The sequence below is a fragment of the Brachyhypopomus gauderio genome, chromosome 21 (genome assembly GCF_052324685.1).
Source record: "Brachyhypopomus gauderio isolate BG-103 chromosome 21, BGAUD_0.2, whole genome shotgun sequence".
Taxonomy (NCBI): Eukaryota; Metazoa; Chordata; class Actinopteri; order Gymnotiformes; family Hypopomidae; genus Brachyhypopomus; species Brachyhypopomus gauderio.
The window spans coordinates 2515687-2521267 of NC_135231.1; the positions used below are offsets into that span (position 1 = coordinate 2515687).

Here is a 5581-nt window from a genome sequence, read left to right on the forward strand (position 1 = left end):
ACACTTCAGGGTGTGGCTTTAACTCTCTTTCTTCCTAATCCAAGTGTGGTGGGGCCTGTGCAGATGCCCCGCAGATGCAACAGCAGCACAGCACACAGAGTTGCCAAACACCTCATACACTGTAATGTGCCAACAGAGAGAGAGAGAGAGAGAGAGAGAGAGAGAGAGAGAGCATGAAAAAAGCAGGGACGAAAGACAAAAAGACGGACAGAACGAAAGAAGCCTACTTTCAAAACCTCCTCAAGGAGCTCGATCAATCAAACACTGCATTAAAACACTCACAGTAAAACCAACATGACAGGCCCACACCTTCGTTTAAGAAAGAGGATCTCTCAGACATGTTTGATTATAGTAAATCACGCTACACATAATGAACATCACAGGGTGGTGGAAGGTGGTTTGCCCTTTTCCTACAGGGCAAAGCTTGTGAAATGTACACTCTTTTCTATGTCAGGGTGAGTCTTTGAAGTACTTAATGAATTAAAATTAATTTTCCAAAGGTGGACAGCAAGTCTTGCAAGGTGGTAAGGCAAGTGTTTCTTTGACAGCTGACTCTAATAGTTAAAATGATTGTAATGTAATATGTTTGGGAAACAGGAATTTGACTGATTGATTTGGGTGAATCCACACAACAAACCCACAATACAGAAAAGTGTAAAGAGCTGACACACAGTACACACACTTCTAGTTGGAGTGCCCTATCAGAAAGAATCCTATCAAATAAAAGCACAAGGTTCCAATAATTCTAATTGTGTTTCTGATAATCCAAGGTCATGTATGGTACCATATCATCAATGTTGTAACTAGGATGTCATGGGCCCCATTAATTCCATGGGGTCCCAAAGAGATTAGATATTTTAAGATTCCCAATTTCAGGTTTCAAGTCCAAATTCTCTGGGACTTTCACCGGACAAAAAGACCAAACTATTAACCGTCTTCTGTCTTTTGAGGTAAGCATCCAATTTCGGGAGCTTGTTTAATTCAGCCAGCTGCTCATCTTCATATTTATGCTTGTGAGCCCTGCTTCTGTGCTTAAATTTACTTATCATCCTCACACGCAACCATGTGACTATAGTAAACACTCAAGATGGCGGGGATTTAATTGCAAGAGGGCTTTATTTGTTTGTTGGCCATTTGGAGGGTGTGGCGGGGGAGAAGAGAGCAGAGCGTCTGAGGCTCAGATAAGGAACGAATGGCCCGGAGGAAAGTCAATAAAATGCTCGTAGAAGGTGAGCAGAGTCCAGGGGGCAAGGGTGAGTCTGAAGGCTCGGTCTGCACAGGAAATGAACGAGTTTGGCAACCAGGAAGCTCAGCAGACAGCAGATTCGAGGAAGCGGAAACTGCAGGCCTAAGAAAGAGCCCGACAGGAAGACAGATGAGGATCAGGTGTGGCGGATTAACAATCCAGCGAGCTTGATCAGACCAGACGAGTTGAGTCCCCAGAGTTGGCAGGTCTATGCGGGACGGGGAGGTTCACTGATTGCGCAACGCATCAGTACATCATGGCATGAATAAAAAGGTAACGCTAACGTTAACCTACATGTTTATGCTATATACCTTATTTGGATTGTAATAAATATCATACAACATCCATTTTTTTGATAAATGACAGTTTTTTGTATGTGTTAATGAAAAATCATACTGGAAGCAGTTCCATGTTTTAGGCTGAGGGAAAGAACAGTCCAATCGCTGTGGGCGCCCTGCGTCACAAGCCTCAGTGCAGTGAGGGGGAAGGAGGTGTTGGCACACTACTGGAGAATGTCTGCTGCTGAAGGTGTTCTAGAATTGCTCTAAATGCAGAGGTTGGGCAGGACTCATAGCCTCTGACATCTCCAGCATGGTAAGTGTGAACTCAGTGGGTCCAGGGTCATGGTTGTGACACACCTAGAACAGCTTGTTCCACAACATCCTGCAAGATGCTGGTATTCCCCAGACTACAGATTAATAAATTGTCAACTGGCCAATTTGTGAACAAAAGTGTCTTTTCTTTTTAGGTATAGCATGTTCACATTATTCATCCAAATCCATCTGCTGTTCAAGATGGCGCTCTGTTAGGACTGTAAAGGGTAAATAAATGCAAATTGAATTCTTGATCATGTAATATTTGAAAGAGAGATGTAGTTGTATGAAGGTACATAATGCGATTCATATGTCAATTCCTCGTTGTCATGATTCAGCCTACACTACTACACTGTGTCTCAACATGTCGCATTTTTCAAGACGTGTCAAGATAAATGTGTGTCAGTGGAAAATACATACAAATAAAAATGTTAAACAGAAAGAAAAATATGAAGTCAGCATTTACAAAAGACTGTGGCTTTGTATATTTAATTTAACATTCCTTTTGTTCTCTCTCATCAGAATTTGCCAACACTAACATGGACAGATTTGGACCAGCAGTGAATAAAAAAAAAGTTAACATACTCTGACATGCACAGGAATTCCTGGGCTTCAAACGTTCTTATTACTGCACAGGTTCTCCCATTGTATGTTTGTACATTGCAAACAGGCTATAAATTTTTTTTTTTATATAGACTGTTTTAGTGTATATTGCGCACTTGCCATCATTAAGCCCAGGATATAAACAACTGTCATTTCCATTATATAGTGTAGAAATGCTCTTGTCTGTGTGTAGCTTTGCAATGTGTTATTTTATTACCCTGTCAATCACTATAGACTGTTCTTAATCCCTATCGACATCAGTGCTCATGCGTTTAAAAAATAGAGGCATTTTAAGTCAATTATTAAATGTCACAGGAATAGAGCTTGAGAACTCAATGTGGTTTCATGTTATGATTTCAGAAAAGCTTAGCATTAAAAGAAGAGGCTGGCACAGGCTTGTGAGAACTCCCTAGAGGTGTGGCTGCAATCCCTCAGGGGACAACAGTCAGATGACTTTAAGCATACATGTCCATGAGGTCGTATAACCACAGGCCAAAACAGAGGCCATGGCAGACATTATTATTATTATTCAGCTGCCAGGACATTATTTTAAGGTGCTTTCTGCAACATATGTACACTGTAAGACATATGTTTTGAGAATTGCACTTTGTTCTGATGTGGTCTGGTTCTGTTGCAATTTCGCTTTTAGCACCAATATATTTTGATTTGATTTATGAGAAGTTCACCAACAGGCCTGCTCTGGGGTTTCAGTAAGCGTCTCTGCCCCATTCAGGTCCGAAATATGTCATGAACCCCGTTCTACATTATAAATCAATCAATGACTTTGCAGACATTCGCCAAGTCATAAAATAGCAGCATCTAAAGCTGGATGTCCAGATCTAGCAGTATTTATATAGTACATTGAAGTCTCTGTCACTTCATTCTCAACACTGCCTGATAACACCCAACCCAAACCCCATCCATTCAACAGAAATACACCCACACATGTGACCCACTCATCATTTCAGCAGCTTCTCTGCTTTGCTTAAGAATTAAAGCCACGGAGCTCATGCTGGAACAAGCGCAAGCTTTCAGCTCTTTGTGCCTGCTTGGGATTCACGACATGGGCACGGAATGAAGTCGGTCCGTGCAGCGAAGCGCTGAAGTGTGCCTGACAGGGCTCTGGGGCGTTGGCGTTCGTCCTGGGACTGCATTTGATATCATAATGCTGAGCGGTTAGAGGGTTTTCTCAGGTTGTATTATTTCGAACATTCATCACTAGGTTTGGAAGTCAGAGTGCAGAACGAGAGGCGTGGGGTGGATATGGGACGAGGCCACGGCTCTGGCGGGTGGGGTTCTTCTTCCCCCGGGGTAATAGGTGTGCGGCGGTGGGAAGGGAGTCTTCAGCTCAGCCTTCCTAACAAAGTCAATGTGTCTGAACATGTATGGAAATCTCACATTGCAGTGAAAAATCTGCCCTCTGCTTCATACCATTCCATAAGTGTGATACATTAATCCCCACAGGCAGTGCCCAGGATACCTCTGTCAATTAAGGGTGCTTTAGGTAGTAGGTAGGATCCCTAAAGAGTGGCACAGTGCAGTCCACTTCAGGCCACACAGCTCAAATTTCCACCCAGAACTAGTTCTTTTTTAGTCTAAGAAAAACGATATACCAAAATTTACCAACTTTTAATTTGAAGCCAAGGATTCTAATTTCTTTTTGTCCGTCTAGAATTGGCAGTGTCATCTGTAATCTGATCTAAATATGCTAATTATGGTTACCTCAAGGTCTGTTGCTTGTGAGTGATGTTGGGGAATGTTTTGGTTCAGGTGTTGTATCTCCCTTAATATAAAGGTGTTGTCACTTAGGGACAAATTCTGATACAGATTAAGCCTAGTCTTGGACCTTATTTTAATGTCAGTGGTAAACTGCCATTGGAAGTGTTTGCTTTGTAATGTTGCTATGGTTTCATTTCATCTCATGTCTTGTCCCTTAATGCTGTCATGTTGCCTCCACTTACCATCAGGTCCAATCGTGTATGTAGACATGCTTACAGAACGGTACTGCAAGTCATGTTACAACAATAACTGACACAAAGGCTAAATGTTTTTTTTTTGCAGAGACCACTGCCAGAATCAGTGCATGTTTTTGAGCTGATACCAAAAGTCATTTTACACCAGTGTTGTACACTCAGGCCCATCTAACCTTTCAGAGAAGGGGTAATAAAAGTGGATAGGAAAAATTATATAAATCTATTTAATGAATAAACTAAAATAAAAATCATCAGCCTTACTTGCATACATTAATTATATATTCACGTATTTACATATTTATATATTCATATACTGTAGGGAACATTTCCATCTGATAATGGAACTAATTAAAAGTGTTTGTTAGTATGGCAGCAGAGACTAGCTGGCCTAGCATATCTGAAGAAGTAGCTACGACATTACTAGTAAAACATCACTGCTGATTTACATTACCTTTGCAAGCTACTGTATCTTGAAAAGGCAACTTCAAGAGAAACAGACATTGTGGCAAACCTCAGTGAAAAGCTTTGAAAAGGCTACTTGATGAGAACTTCACAATAATTTAATAAAGTCAGACAACTCTATCTATAAATGTTAGCCAAAACATTGCACGTTAAATTTTATATATCTATATATATATATATATATATATATATATATATATATATATATATATATATATATATATATATATATATATATATATATATACTGTATATATGTTGTTGGGTGGGGCAGGGTATGTAGAAGAGGTGCCTGCTTTAAGCATGAGTGTAACCACTGTTACACTCATTAAGGTAGTTTTGCAGAGAGACATTTTTATTAGTCTCTCCCAGATGGTCTGGCATAGTCATACATTCATGTACCCTCCACAATGCAAGTACATATGTGACTTATGGGATGATGTCTGTACAAACAATGTATATCCACCCATGTTCCTGTAGGTATTCCTCCTGCAGTCAGATTGCCGTGCTATTATGTACTGCTTTAAAAAATGCAACAGTTTTAAAGCATGTTTCATTTATTCCACTCTAACATTTAAATACTAGCTACTGCAGGAATGTACTTTTCAGTTCTGAGTTTTGTTTCTTGTAAAACACTTCAGGGAAAACTGGTACTGAAGAACACGCACAAGCTGTTTGACCTGCAGTTTTTTTTAGTTTTTTTG

At 40.3% G+C, this 5581-nt stretch overlaps 1 long non-coding RNA gene across 1 annotated transcript; it reads left to right on the top strand.

Moving 5' to 3' along the window:
• Positions 1-1228: 1228 nt before the first annotated feature.
• LOC143485227 (uncharacterized) lies at positions 1229-3114 on the top strand. The gene is made up of 4 exons (XR_013122814.1): positions 1229-1519; positions 1665-1840; positions 1995-2066; positions 2362-3114. It is a non-coding gene; the product is annotated as an uncharacterized LOC143485227 (long non-coding RNA).
• Positions 3115-5581: the final 2467 nt, after the last annotated feature.